At 44.6% G+C, this 16,314-nt stretch overlaps 1 pseudogene; it reads right to left on the minus strand.

The window, feature by feature from the left end:
• Window positions 1–378: 378 nt before the first annotated feature.
• On the minus strand, window positions 379–4,935 carry LOC137873655 (RNA-binding protein 15 pseudogene; annotated as a pseudogene).
• Between the last annotated feature and the right edge of the window lie 11,379 nt (window positions 4,936–16,314).

The raw sequence follows: 16,314 nt of genomic DNA on the forward strand, positions 1-16,314 counted from the left end.
CGGCTGATTTTGGCAAAAAAAAAAAAAAAAAGAACCCAGATGGTTTCTCAGCCACAGCTCCGGACAAACGGGCCAGAGGCGGCCCGAGGAATGAGCCACATATGTGAAGAGAGAGAGAGAGAGAGGGACTCTGGGTTTGCCTTTGCAGAAGGACTGAGAAAAGCATTCTAGTGTGGCCAATTTCACTTTGAATGAAGCTCCTCACAAAGAAGTCATTCAACAAATGATGATCGACAGAAAACGAAAACTCAGAACCGAGGAGGCCCGGCCTCCCATTGGTTCTCTCCGTTCTGCGGGGACGGCTCCTGCTGTCAAAGCGATAAAGCCTTTAGAGTTTGATAGACAATTCCAAGAACAGAAAAGGTCACAAAAGTCGTCTTCCAAGGCAGTCGTGTTTCCCACGAAAGAGTAAATTTATTGAGACAAAATCTATCAAGCGCTTGTGGCACTTTGACAGTTAGGTATACTTCTCAGGCCCCGTGAGCTCTGACGTTCTCCATTTCTCTTTCCAGATATCCTGAGTATACAGCACAAATCATTTCTGTTCTCCATTTGAAACACAGTACTCAAATCAAAAGCATGGAAAAGAACAGTTATTAACGGTCCTTTCAGGGGGAAGGCGGGGCTAAGGCCACCGGAGATCGGCCTTCTCTGCTCTCATTCGCTCGGAAGTCCAGTGAGAGAAGAGCGACACGTTCTACGTCTAGACTCCTGGTCAGTCATTGGAGAAGTGCGAGAATAAACCTGCATAGAGCCTTTTAATCTTGTTCACAAACAGTACACACTTTGCTGGGGGTAGGAAGTGTTATAAATGGATTATAACAGAAGAAAAGTGAAGAATTTGATCGACCAATTACTGTTCAACTAAATTGGATATGATGCCGATAAAAAAAAAAAAAAAAGAGTACAATATAAAAAGGGGTGGACGCAGAAGCAACCCTGTATACCGTGATCAGAAACACAATACGTCATCTCTGCACAGCTTGAATAGTCAATCCACAGATACATCATCTGCAACGGTTATGATAATTGGTTAATCAGTCAAGTTACCGGTTATTTTGGACAATAAAATGCTATTTGAAGACATTAAAACATCACCATTTTTCACTTTTTTTTTCCCTCTAATGTTTTATAGACCGAGTAATTATCCAATTAACCGAGAGAAGAACCAGTAATGAAAATAAGAATCAGTTCCAGCCCTGAATATTTGTTTATGATACGATGCAGCTCAATAAAACACCTTGGGGTCAGAAATGAACATGGAGCTTAAAATCAGCTCTAAATAAAATAAAATAAAATAAACACGATTAGCTTCATAAGAAGCTCTTTCCAAGGCGGTTGTGTTGAACTGCATACATTCTGTCGTGCAGGTGACTGCTGCGTGTGTCCACCCCGACACACATCTACCAACGCTGAGCGGAACCTTCACCTCGTGTCACACAAACCTCCAGATGTGGCTCAGACAGGAGCGTTGATATCAATGTAATCTACTGTACTAAAACCCTGAATGCTGTATTTTTAACACAACTCATCTCCACGAGGCTCTTTAGCTTTAAAAGCAGAACTGGCCAAAAGTGCCAAAAATAAGAAAAAGCTGTTATATAATGACACTTTGAATCAAAACGTTTACTTGGTCAACAAAATAGTAATACAGATGCACATCTGGAGTAATCCTATTCATGAGCAATAGTAAAGCTTTGGAGCAAATGGATAAACATCCTAAATCATATGCATGAGTTTGATTTCATTTTTTTTTTTTCAAAAAAGCTGACTGCACAAACATTATAGCGATACAAATCTGTCAACACTGGCCGGTTAAATCTATGTGGATTACAGACTAATTTAAAGCAAAATACTCATTGTATGAAATCATATTGTGTTTGTATTTCAATGAGATTAAGGCAAAAATATAGCATCGATTCACAGGACTGTAGCTCACTCTGAATGACTTTAGCAGAGTACCATTGAAGTAACGTACAGTAATCTGATAACTAAAAGAGCAGAAAGCAGCGTGTCGTCTGAATTAATAGTGAAATGTATCAACTCTGTCAAAACATTTGAAATTCAACGTGCTTTTCAACTCTATAAACCTTCAACAGGACGAGATGCAAGCTACCGGGCAGGTCAGGGAATATAAAGTTATCATTAATCATCATTTCCTGTTACTCTGTTATTACTTCTCCCCGTTTTTACAACTCACAGTTTAACAGTTCATGAGTGAAAAGAGACATTTGGATTATTATTTTTTTTTTTTCCTCCCATCATGAAGCTCCTCTGATAATGACCATCACCATGTAGTCATCATCTGATTTGGCAAAGGCTTTGGCAGAGGCATCCACAAACTGCTGTGAGAATTCACACGGGGGGAAAGCGTGCAGGACTCCTCCGTGGTCCTTTCCACGGCCGCCCCCCACGGGGAGGCTGATGATGCCGGCGGCCTCCTTCTGCTTCAGGTAGGACACCAGGTTCTTCAGAGGTCTCTCCGCCGAGCTGCTGTCGTCCTGGAGCCCTCCGTCTTCGCATTTCCCGGGCACGGCCAGGAGGATGGTGTATCCGCTGGAGCCGGCGGCTTTGATGCGACGTGAAACTTCGTCTATCTTGGGTTGGTCCAGACGCAGGCGCTGGCTGATCTTCAGCTGGGACGCTTGACCCCCTGTGGAGCCCTGCAGCAGCAGACCAGTAGCCACCGCCAGGTCCCCCTCCAGCAGGTGCAGAGATGTGGGGAAGCTGCTGTTCTTCAGCAGGAGGACGCCCTGCCAGACCTGACTCAGCTTCTGTCCTCCAGCTGCCAGCTTTGACTGCTGTCCAGACTTTGAGGAATAAGAGGAGGGAAGATTTTCTAAGCGATCCTCCTTCTTAGCTGGGCTCTTGGAGTCACTTGCTTTGAGTTTGCCCGAGCAGGAGCCTGGCACACCCGGGCTAAGTGTTTTTCTCCTCTTGTCTCCAAAGCCAGTGTTCTGGCGCTCTCTGACGGGGGAGTTTCTACCAGAGCGAGACAGGCGTTCGGGGTCACTGTGGCGTCCCCCGTCCCGGCTGCCCCCTCCAGGGCTGCGCTCTAATGAGTTGCCACGACGGCGCAGACCAAAGTTGATGTTGTCGGGTAAATGATCCAGCCGGCCGCCATCGTCCAAATGTCTCCTTTTGCGGCCTTGTAAATCCCGCTCTATGGGCCAGGCCTCGTGGGGACGCCTCTCAAGACGATCTATGGGATCGAAGCCTGCTCCTCGCATCCTGTCGTGGACGCCCAAGCCGGACCAGTCAGCGCCGGTGTACGGGCCCCTGTCTCTGAAGCGACCAGGAAGTGGAGGAGACCTGTCCCTCACTCTCACCGAGTCTGTGAGGCGGTGGGCAAAGGGCTCGGTAACAAAGTCATAGTGAGGCAGGGGGAGCGGGAGCTGCACGTACTGCTGCTGCTGCTGCTGGTACCGGTGCTCCGTATCTGCAAAATCCACTCTCAGTCTCCTGTCGGGGCCACCGAGAGGGAAGCCTCTCATGTGAGTACATGCAGCCTGAGCAGCATCCAAACTCTCATACTGGATGTAAGCCCACACTTCGCCTTTCCTGTAGTCTATAGTCCTGATGGTACCAAAGCGGTCAAACTCCTTGGCTAGTGCAGCGAGTGGAACCCAGGGTCCGAGGCCCCCCACCCACAGTCTGGTCGTGGGAGTGGGTTTACCGTAGCCAATCTTAATTGGGTTGTGGCCCACCACTTTCCCTGACATCGCAACTTTGGCACGATGAGCCATGTCAAGGTTCTCAAACTTGATGAATCCGTAGGTGTTGCCCTGGCCTCGCACTGCCCGCTTTATATCCACCTCTGTTATCATCCCAAACCTGTCAAACGCCCTCCGCAGGTCGCTCTCCGTCACACCGACGTCCAGATTGCCCAGAAACAAAGTCCTGTTTGCCCTCTGGTCATCCTCAGGGGTCATCACGTCCTCCTCGCGGAACACAGCACACTCGGTGATGAACGGGGGTCTGTTATTCCTGGCATCGTACACTGAAAACTCTCTGTCTCTTTCCAGATCTCTGACGTGAAGAGGTGGTGGTGGTGGTGGTGGTGGTGGAGGTGGAGGACCAGGGAGACGGCCCAGAGCCAGCTGCTGCAGTCGGTAGTCTCTGTATCCCATACCAGTGGGAGAAAGGTTCCTCTGAGAGTGGGGGTGCCTGTGTCCTGGAGAGAAACTGTCTTTGGAAACAGGGGAGCGGCTCCTGAGTCTGTTCGTGTAAACCGTCTCTATCTTCAGAGGCCGGTCGTACAGCACCAGCTTGCCGCGTGCGTGTTTGGCTGACCGCGCGTCGTCCGGCCTCCTGAAGTTCACATACGCCACCCTGTCGTCGTTTTCTCGACATATTTTCACACTGACGTCCCCAAACCTCTTAAACTCGTGGAACAATCCGTCCTCTATCTCCTCGTCGTTCAGCTGGTTGCCCAGTTCACTTATTTTCAGAGTCTTGTACTCGTTTTCGGGGGCTGACGGAGGCCGCGGGTCGCTGCGCGAGGCTGTCCTGGATGTTTCCGCGTCGACTTCAGCGCCTGCGTACGGCTTGTTCCCAGAAACGACTCCGTAGTCGTAACCGCTACTAGTCCGACCGGTTGAATTGTGTCCGTCTGAATCCCTCATGTCTCTTTTCTCGCTGTGTAAACTTCTCCTGGATGCAGCGCCGTTGCCGTTATTGCTACCAACCGTCGACAGCGCTCCGCTCTTCTTGCTTCCTCCTCGGTCTCTGCCGTCATCTGGCGCCCGAGAGCGTTTCTTCACCGGCGACCGCTCTTTTCCCTTCATTTCCCCCCCAAAAAAAGCCGATAATCCGCCGTCTGCACACGTACTTCTTTTAACCTCCTCTCTGTCACTGAAATACGAACGTACTTGTCTTAGCTTGCGCGGTTTCCACTACACCTCTCAAGCTAGCGACAGAACCGCCATGTTGGACTACTTTGCACTACTGTACAGGAAATCCCGCCTACGCGCCTGTAGAAGAAGCTGATTGGCTGAGCGGTGTTAGTCACACGCGCGAGCAGGAAGTCCGCTCGCCTATCGTAAACATGGGTGCGGCTCTGCTCTGGGGGGCAGAGTGCAGTCCCTGACGGCAGAGGAGAATAGTTGGGCTGTCAAAGTATTTGTACAGGGTGCATTGTGACCTTGACGTAAGGACACCGACTGTTATTGAGTAACACATGACAGGAAAACAACACTTCATTGGAGGAGGGCTCTATATATAGCTAGGATCTCTCTAGTTGGGGTGGACCAGGCCTGTGTATAAGTATTATACATAATACGTGTGTCTGCACCATAGACTGTCTATAGGTCTGTAATGATTAGAGTGAGATGCATGCATGATTGACAGGTGTTGAGGAACTCTTGATCTTTACATCTAGTGCATGAAAGCGTTCAGTTGACCCCTCTTATTATACATTATAGGTGCTTTATCCGCAGTAGTTATCCACTGTATTATCCATGCAAGTGACAGTGTTTAATACTGTGCGGCTTTGGTTACTATGGGATGGATTACTACTGCAGATAAAATACACTGTATACTGGAGGCCACAGGTGTCAAACTCAAGGCCTGTGACATCATTTTATGTGGCCCGTGAAAATGCCAGCAAAAAAAAAAAGAAAATATGAAAAGTTAGATTTGATAATAAAAATATCCCCAAAAGTCGAAATTATGAGATACATAAACACACCAGTCATAGAAGCAGCTCTTTGGCTTAAGTTACTCTACATTTGACATAGAAATGGATTGTGAGGACATTGAAGACTACTTTAAACGTGGCTTTGCAACAGATGAAGTCTGTGGGTAAACGGGTGCACTTTTGAAGCAGTGCATGCCTAAAAGGGATGTGAGCAGGTGAGCTCCGGCCAGATACAGACTTTTAAAAATGTCCGTTTGTGGAGAAACACCATCGCAGACCGAGTTCAGGAACTAGCAGGCGATCTGACAACGCAGCTAGTCGAAGAGACGAGCAGCCACTCGTCTTCTTCATCAGCTGTTGATGAAAGCACAGAGAACACGGATACATCACACATCATAGATCATACAACAAACATCACACATCTATCAGTGTTTATAAGAGGCTGAGGGCAGACCTGACCGTCAGTGAGGAGCTCTTGGATGTCGCTGCATCAACGGGACGACGACGGGGACATTAGTGATGCAGAGAGAGGACAAAAATAGCTTTGAACAAAGTTAATGTAATAACTTGTGTTCGATATTTGCCTTTGTTGTTTTCTTTAAAAGTTTGATCTTTGAGTAATGTGGGTTTCTTAACCCTAAATTAAAAGGATTGATGTACATTTTTACATTTATATAACTGCATGTACAATATTGTTACACTTGAATAAACAATATTCAAATGCAGAGAGAGTTATTTAACAATATGTTATGGAGTAGTTGCATTTATACAGTCTTACAGTTACAACCAGCCCTTTGAGGGGCGACCATGATGCTGATGTGGGTGAAGATGAGTTTGACACCACCCCTGCTGTAGACGGTCACGCTTCTCTCTTTCCTTCAATTAAAGAAATCTGTGTTGTAATTGTTAATATTAGACCTTTGCTATGTTTGTGTATAATGTTTCATGTATAAACTGTGCTCCTGTCAGCCTCCTCGATACTGAACAAACAGATTTACACCAGTAGGGGGCAGACAGGTTCCTCCTAACAACCACAGCAGCAGCAGCAGCAGCTTGTCACTGAAACAGGAGAGTAAAGCACTAACTGTCTATCCTGACAAAAACTTTTGTATCCTGATTATTGACTGGAAGTCTCCTGAGAAACAGTTCACTCAGAAACCTCAGCCAGACTGTCTCTATGTTCACTCTACTTCCTGGAAGACTTGTACTAAATGTTGCCCCCATCACTACTCAGAATACAACATTAAAACACTATATAGCTTAAATGTAAAACATCATATGTGATTCTAAACAAACTAAAATACTCAAACTTCAGTTACCTTGTTTAAAAAGCGTAATTTGTTAAGTAAACTGTCGAAATTAAACAAATTTCCTTATCACACATTTACATTTTTACATGAAAAAAAAGCTTACATTTTATAATGCTGTTTATTTATTTTGTGTTTTCCATATTTTATTAAATAATGTAGTGAAATACAGAACAAATAGAACAAAAGATACACACACACACACATCAAATGGATACTTTACAGTAGGTCACAAATCATAAAAGCTTTACATTGCAGCTAATATTCCCATGTTTTGTCATTTTACGACATCTATACAAAGTCCCTCAGATCATTTTGAGGCGACCTTGAGTTAACTTCCATCTCAATGAACCTTTCTGCTCGTGTTTTTCTTCCAGTAATTACACCGCACCGACCCAAGCTGTATTGCAGCCGAGGCCATAATTCACACTATACACAAAATCTGTGCAGCGGGATATTTTTTGGATGTGTGGGCACTTGTATTATTAATGATAATACACAGAAATAAAATGCTGAAGCATGTATGTAGGGCGCTCCCACGCGTAGGATTACAGCCTGCATGACAGCAGGGGTAGAAGCGGTCGTCCAATTCAACTGTGTTGCTTTACGGACAGAAAAGCAGACAATTCAGTAACTTTTGTGACACACATGCAAAGATACACACACACACACACCAGTGCATGCAAAAGTTTCTTTATCTGAGCTTCCTGAGATTCTTAATAACAGGGGGGAAAAAATCCTGAAGAATCCTGTTAAATGTTGTTTCCTCTGCCCAAGCTTTCACACATTATATATATTAAATAATCACCGCTTGATAATTTTCAACAAAAAAGGACTTAATCTCTCTTTTGATCGTGTCAGAGTTATTTAAATTATTTGTTTTCAATAACTTTTAATCTGGATCCTTTATTTTGTCTCACTGACCCTCGGGACATTTTAAAAGGATTATGTTGTCCAAAAAAAATGGGGACAGAAGCTTTGCCCTCAACCCCGTGAACTGGACTGGCCCCTCTTTGAGAGACCATCTGGTGAAGTTCCTCTATAGACCGTCACATGTCCACACGCAGGCCCAGCAAGGCAATCTGCCACCCAGCATTAACATGGGTTTAAGTGTGTTTATAAAGATAGTATGAGCGGGGAAATGTGGTCCTGCTTTAAATCTCTTCCCGATATGCAGGTCAGTTGTTTGTCCTTAACCAAAGCATGCATTCATCAGTGTGTGCGTGTCAACAAAAAGTGTGCTATAAAATGGTGGCACACTTAATTATAGGGAACTATAGTTGCTGCTGCTTGTTCACACCAGTGGAACAGGAAACAAACCTTCACACGGTAATGTGTTCAGAGGCTGCAGCAATGAACTCACTGAAATATGAAATCTTGAATAATACTGCAACAGAAAAGGGGTTTCATCTGATAACGACCATCACATACATAAAGGCATGTGAGGGTTTTTGTTAATGAGCTACTAAAAGGGGAAATCTGCAAAGGATTAGAGCGGAAAAATACAGCTTTTTTAATGAGTTTCTATTTTTGTGCGTTGCGTTAAGGTGAACAGCATGGCCTGACCCACTGCACCCTGGCTCTCACGTGAGACAGATGCTTCGTCACGGATCTGTTTGGGTGATTCTACCAACCAAAGGACAGCCAGTCCTTCACGTGTCTCACCTGAATCGTTACACAATCCTCGATGGATTCCCCGCCATGTGTGCGAAAGTATATGAGCCACCTACAGTGTCACATCGCTTTACCGTGTTCTGTTAAGTTCCTCATTGTATCTGCGTTTAATGACAATACTGCTCATGCAGTACAACAGATTGTGACTACATCCTGTGTACACGAACACACTGTCTCGGAGTGTTGCCGTACGGCACAGCACTGCAGTGTGTGTCTCTCAGAGACCGGCATGACCCACTTTCTCCGCTGTCTGAACACCTGCGCAACACCAGCGCGTCCCCGTGCAGTGAAGCACACCGAGAGCAGGATATGTTACAACAATGTGAGAATGCATTTGGCAGATTAAGCAGAAAGGCGTGTCAGTGTTTTCTGACATTAAAACCCAAGTTATGCATTACTTAAATAGCCTTTTGTTCATATACAATACATGAAAAGTTCTTGTTTTTGTCTTTCCGCAAAACATTATGTCTGTAGGCACAGGTTTTGCGTGATGCTGATGAAGTAGTATTGTGAGAGAACACGTGTCAGTGAATTATCAGTGTATCGATCACCCTGACAAATGTAGACATCGATCGCTTTGGATATTCCATTCGCATCCGTCAGAAGTGTTCACGTTCACTTGATTTCAGCAGGATTTGCAGTGTAGATGTAATAACGTTTGTTCAAGTGCTTGTACTCAGAATAATGGACTAGATAAGTGATACCAAAAAGCCTAGTGCAGAGTGAATCTTTTTTTAGGAACTGAGAGTGACCCAGACAGCACAAAACACAGGGGGAGAAACAGGAGGGAGGGAGGGAGGGAGGGAGGGAAGATGGGGGAGTGGAGGAGAGCAAAGGGATGGGGAGGGCGGAATATAAATGAGACCGGAGTGAAGGAAAAGTACTGGGCGTATGTGGTGGTGCAGATGCAGAATGCATGAGGGCACGTGAGTGAAAGTGGGCGTGGGGGAGCAGAAAAGAAAGCGGGTGCTGGGGGGGGGGGGCAATGTGAAGTTAGAGGCGACTGAAGGTGAACAGCAGAGAGGAGTGGAAATGTGCTGTGAAAGGGTGCTGACGTCAGACACCGAGGACCATGAGATACAAAAATCATGGAAGATATTTGAAGTAAAGATTCCAGAGAGAGATTCTTTATAACCAGAGGGAGGACACTGCGTATGATGAGAATAAATATGAAAATCAAAGAGAAAAGAATAACTGCGTCACCCAGCCTTAGAAAGCGTGTTAACAGAAAATGTTAAAGAGTGTGAAATCAGCTATCACTCAAGCGTTCCTGGTGTTTAGTTTACATGGATGCTAAGATTGTTGGTGACGATAGCAGCATGGCCTTACGGATAGAAACGTCAGTCTGTTGATTAGGCCCCTACTTTGATCTTAACTGAAACGTCAACTGCTGGATAGATTACCATTATTTTGGACAGCTATGGTTCCCAGAGGATAAATCCTTGCATACTTGCTTTGATGATCTCTTGACTTTTCCTAAAAGGGTTTAAATGAGGTTGACATTGGTGGGTTTGAGTGACACATTTCAACAACTTAGATTGCTGAAATCTGGCACAGATATCCACGTCTCCCTCAGGATGACTTGTAATAACTTTGGCGATCCTCTGACTTTTCATCAAGCGCCATCATCTGATTTGTGTTTTTCTGTGTTTATGACCAAAAATCCTGCTAAGCTAATGCCATTCACATCAGCCTCAGCTGTACTTTGTGTTTATGACAATTAGCAACATTTAGCATCATGTTAACACACTAAACTAAAATAGTGAACATGGTGCACCTGCTAAACTTCAGCCTGTTGGCATTTTCCTTGACCGACATTAGCTTTAGCATTAGCTCAAAGCGCCACTGTTTTCATTTAGTACAGCCTCACAGAGCTGCTAGCATGGCTGTCAACAGCTGCTGCTGGAGAAATAAGAACCAAGAAAAGATTTGAGGTTTAAAAGTATGCATAATAAATGCAAGTATGAGTAAAAGGACACAAGGTAAAAATGAAGGCTGCAGCTCCTCCATCCCAGATGGGACCGTACGGTCATTTGCTAACCAGAGAGGGCATGTAGCGCTGCAGTGCTAACAGTCCCACAGGCCTGCTAAGCTCCTGATGCAGGCTTAATAAAACACTTATGCGAGTGCCACACCACTGTCCACTTAGCAGATGGCCTGCAGCAGTTGAGGCTGAGCTGCGGTGATCAAGAGCAACCCCCCGGTACAAGTTTTTGTGCAAGAAGACTGTGTTTACTGTCATTGTTGTGCTACATGATTGTACTTTTTGTTCTTAAATTGGCTTCATCGGACTTTATCATCTCAGATGTCTCTTGTCAGACATTTTTCCCATGAGACGAGGTGACAAAAAGGTTGTGAAAGACAAAAATGGGGTGAGAAAACAGATGATCATCTTTATTTCCACTTTGCACCTCGAAACAAGTTATAACAAGAGAAAAGTGGAGCTGAGGAGAGAGAGAGTAAACACAGTGGGAGGAGAAGTTATCTGTATCCTACAATTACTTCAAGTATTTGGATTTAAGAAATATTAAAATCATTCTGTCACCTATAGGATCCCACAGAAACGTCAGAAACCATAGTTTAAGTCTAGGTCACACATGTGTGTGTGTGTGTGTGTGTGTGTGTGGATGTTTGAAATGCATTTAATTGTTCCCAACGAAAGAATAAAGCAATGTATGGAGAGAGGAGTGCAGACAGGAGAGTGCAGACATGAGACAAAGTCTGTCATATGATCCTGAGGTTGCTGTGGCAACTGCTTCCAGCAGTCAGCTCAGAAGAAAGTGCGTCAAAAGCATCACCAAGGACCGAATGTAGAAATACTAAAAACAGATCAAAACCTGAAATCGTCTCGGTTGCTAGACTCTGGAAACTAAGAATAGTTTGAACAACATCAGAGCCAATGAGATGTGGTTGAAAAGTACTGGAGAGGTCACGTCTTACGTATAGTCAGTTCAATCTGTATGAATGCTTATTAATTTAACAGGCTTTTGTTCCCAGCCTCTTGATTCCACATGTTTACTCTTCTATGTTCTGTATCATCACTTAGACCGATGGCCATTCTGTTGCATACATTTGATTTGATGCAGATGAGGAGAAACATCAAGTGAGAACAAACACATTCGAGGCAGACACGTTGGAACAAAACAACGAAATAAAAACCATAGCGTCAGGATGAAAAATGGCCCCTCGACAATATCTTCCTCCCCGATCTCGGCGGTGTTGAAGAATATTCGAGTGGACCGGTACATGATTTATGGTCCCCGGGGTGGCTGTGTCCGCTGCAGTCGTGTCGCATGTCCAATGTCTAATAGAGAAACGACCACCTGGTGAAAGTCCAAAGTTTGATCGGGGAGATAAAGCCGTAAATCACAGATTACTAGAGTAGTCATCTATGAAGAAAACTAAATGTGTATTCCCTTAGAGATAGTGGATATCTGTCCCAAAAAAGTACGAGTATGTCCTTCTTTGATCTTCTACTCCACTACATTTATTCATCAGCTGTATCCAGATGAGGCACATACAACACATACTGTCTCATCAGTTTATGAAATGTGATGCAATCGAATAGATTTAACTATCTAACTAATGCTAACTTTATAATAAGAGTACAAATCATACATGTACAGTAAGTAACGCTGAGCGGTTCAATACAATATTCAGAGCATTAATATAGCGGCAAACAACTATTTGCATTACAGTAGAGTAATATCTACCTGAGCAGAGAATTGAGTTGCTCTCCCTGTGTTTGTGTTGTAATTAGAGCTATACTGCATCGTTTACCTAGCATGTGTTTAGTGCATGTTAGCACATGTGAGCTTGACCCACTGGCTATAGCTCACATTTGGCCTCTGCACTGCACTCGTATAAAGATGTCCGACTGACAGCCTGGTGGCGGACTGGTAGCTCCAAACCCTCCAGCTTCCCCTCAGGTAAACACTGTTAGCTCTGTCAGCACTGTTAGCCGCTGTTTGCACTGCTGTTTGCACCGTTAGCTGCCAGCCACCAGCTCAGCGGCGGCCATGTTGAGACCTGATGAGAACAGGTTGTCCTGCTTTCAGAGAGGCTGAGCAAACACACGGGTCCTAAATAAACTATGTAACTGGAATCGTATAAAGTAGGCTAACTGTGAATGTACGTCCCTTGATGGAGCTGGATGAGCTGTTAAGTGTGAGCTATATTTAGTCACAGTGACTTGAACATATCTTAATGGTGAGTAGCAGGAATTCATGCTGACACTGCTTTGAATCGTGGATTAAATCACCACGAGCAATTGGTGTTTGATTTAATCTTACACCCTAAGTTTATTCCAACATCTTGCATCACTAGAAGAAATAAAAACACATTTTCTCGCCTTCAAGTGCACAATGTCATTTTCTCCCTTCCGCTATTATTCATTTATTGTTCATATATGCATTATGAGTTTTACTCATTTATTAATGCTCATTCATTGTTGAGCAGTGAAACATGGCTCGCTCATATGATTCTCTTTCAGTCTCACAACTGTTTTTTTGGGGGGGGATGCTAACAAAACCTAAACGCTCATTTTGTCACCCATGTGATTCATATTTCTGCATCCTGACACATGGCTTGAATATTTTATCAATTGAAATGACGACAGCTGCGTCAGACCATGACTTCCTCAGGTAGGAGTGGATAACCTTGACGAATCCCTCTTTCTTTCTTTTTTTCTCTCTCTCAGCATCACACCTTCCCGCGCACAGATGCTGTGACGGGCGGAAGCCTCAAACAAAACAAGTGAGTAGCAGGTGATCGTCTGTCACTGTTGATGAGCAGCACTTTGTGCGTCACGGTGCGTCCCGGACTCTCCACGCCGCATGTTAATTGTGGGCAGAGCAGCATGTGATCCTCCGTCCTCCAGTAGTCCTCCGAGCGCTCGGTCCACACACCACACCGACACACAAGTGCTGCCCCGGCGGATGTACTCATGCTTCTCCACTCATTGTCTGCGTTCAGAATAAACCCTGGATATTGTTGATCGCTGCTAAAGACTCACGGTGAGAAAATAATTTATTCCTAACATCCCTCCGCTGTGCATCTCTCTCTTCGTAGGTGTTCTCACCTGCCTCTAAATAAATAAAGTTCACAGACAGCTGGGGGGGAAATTAGTTTCGATCGCTTTTGTTTGACGTCTTAAAGCTTGTTTTTTTTGAGTCATGTGAAGTTCTGCAGCGTGTCATTTGCATCGTGGTCGAGCTGTGGTCACGGAGGTCAGCGAATATCGCCGGTGACCTTGATTGCGCGTGTTTAAAAGTCGTCGCATCCCTCGTGATGAGCGGCGGAAATCTGAGATGAAAACGCTGCGCTCTCAACATCAGCACCAGATGTGCTGACACGAGGGACCAAGTGCTGTTGTGTTCACGCGCGAGAGAGAATTCCTAAACCTGCAGCTTCTCTGTTCAAATATATTTGACTGGTAATTCAGGTTTTGATGGAGAACAGATTTACGCGGGTCCACGCCGTTATTTCCTTAAAGCTGTGCGATCTAATGGGCTGCTGACAGTTAAGTATGAATGAGCTGCTTGTTAAAGACTTCAGATGTTTAACACTTCCCAGTGTGGAGCAGCTGATCAAAAAGCCTTGTAAGAGAGGCTGGTAATCAATCAGTTATCGATTAATGGCCACGTGGGCATTTAAACAGGACTGATTACGCAGATAGCTGGAGGGTTTGCAGTTTTTCATCCTGTTAGTTGTGTGTTATATTGTGTTACTAAAAGTGTTTCAACCTCATTACTGTGATGGGTGAGGATACGCCGCGTTACTTTGTCACGTGACAGGATATCTTTGGGTTTTTGAACTCTTAGTTGGACAAAACAAGCATTTTTTTTTTGTATTTAATGAATTGATAATTCTAACTCTGGTCTGGATACATCCATTGTTAGAGTGTCAGGTCCAACAACATGGAGTCACAACAGAAGATAGCAGCATGCACACATGACAAACTGCTGTACTGTACAATAGAAGACACTATTTCCTAAATTAAAACCACATTATTGTTGTACAGAAAACGACCCTCTGGTGTTGATGTGACATTTTGTCAGAATAAGCAGGAGTCATTAAGAGATGATATACATTATGAGGTGGCTTTCCCTTGTTGGGAAGAATGCAAACAAATAAATAGGTTATGTAGGTTATGTATTTATAGGGAATATAATTCCTCAGTTTTTAACTCTGTACTAGATCTCATTTTGACACAGGAGAGAGATAACATTGCAAGCACACCCAAAGATTAATTTCCTCCTGCCATGTCTTTACTTTGGCATGAAATGATTCCGCCACAGTCGGACTCTTAGTATCTGCTGGGTTCATGTAAACTGTGTGTTAGTGGTGGGGTTTTTTTTCCGGGCGGATTATGCGTTGGGTGTTTTCATCTCTCAGCGTTGGCTGGATGATGCAGCCTCTGATTGATATTACGTGTCTTGTATGCTGTAGGATGGGATTGAATGACAAGACAGAGCGGCAGCGCCGGGGAGCTTTACGGTTAATGCACACAGGATTATGAAGACTTGTGAATGGACATGGATTATTGCATCACAGGCTCATCTTGGCATGCACAGAGAAACTAAATCTGGTGCAGGATGAAAAAATGCATAAACAAGTAAACAAAATGCACATCCTGAGCACGAATTAAGGAACTTCTGGCGTGTTTGTGTCGTTCTCGTTACCTCCAGGAGCTCTGAGAGTGTTTTTGTGTGGAGTTCGTGTTCCTCCTGTAGAATTTGTGGTAACAGAGTTTGTTTCAGGCTGATGCAAGAAGTGACTGTTGTGACGACGAAGGCTTGTGTGCATCAGTGCTGTTGCGTCACACTCGAGGTGGTGCAGCATCTTCACTCAGTCACACATTTCCCCCCCTCTGCTTTGACGGGACTCGAATTGTGACTTCGTCTGCATTCACAGCCTGTCGTTTTTTTTTATTGACCTTTTCCTCTGCGTGTGAAACAATGTTCAAACAACCTAAGCTTTGCAGTTGTGCATGTCAGTGGATGGCAGATTTTTTTATAATGGAGAGATGACTCACTCAATAAGTAATGAGCCCGCACCGGGGCTCGCGATGTGGATCAAGAGACCACATGACGGCACCTGCTTCATCCAGAGCATCATGTTCCACTTCCTCCATTTCGTTTGGGTTGAACCAACCACTCCCTGAAAGAGGGGTGAGGCTGGATGTTGCAGCCGGGCTTCAGAGGATTAGTGGAATTACAGGGGGGGGGGGGGGGGGGGGGGGGGGGGGGGGAGCACTAAAGTTAAGCTTTGCCGAACAGGGAAATTAAATAGAACAATTTGCAGGATTGGGTATTTTTTATTTTTTTTTAAACCAAAAACATTTCGTGAGAGACAAAAAAAAAAAGCTGTGGCGTAAAAATGTCCCTGCTGAGATTTGTCGAACGATTCGGGTTAAGTTAACACACAGGTGTGACGAATGGTCTCCCGACTTTATGTTGACATCCTTCACGGCTCTGGAGAGGCATAACCAGGTGTTACAATCCATTGTCTCATTATGAGCCTAACCAAGCACTAAATGGAGGAATAATTGCGTCAGCGGCTGTGTGAAGTGTTATTTAAGGATCACAGCCAGGAGAAGGAAGCTTAAAATGAAATGAGCCTCGACAAGGGCACAAACCCGACTTATTTGAAATGGAGACTATTTATGGGATTTCTTTATCCAATAATAGAAGT

Source organism: Cebidichthys violaceus, unplaced genomic scaffold, assembly GCF_023349555.1.
Source record: "Cebidichthys violaceus isolate CVI_PGR_0920_01 unplaced genomic scaffold, fCebVio1.0.p SCAF_17, whole genome shotgun sequence".
Taxonomy (NCBI): Eukaryota; Metazoa; Chordata; class Actinopteri; order Perciformes; family Stichaeidae; genus Cebidichthys; species Cebidichthys violaceus.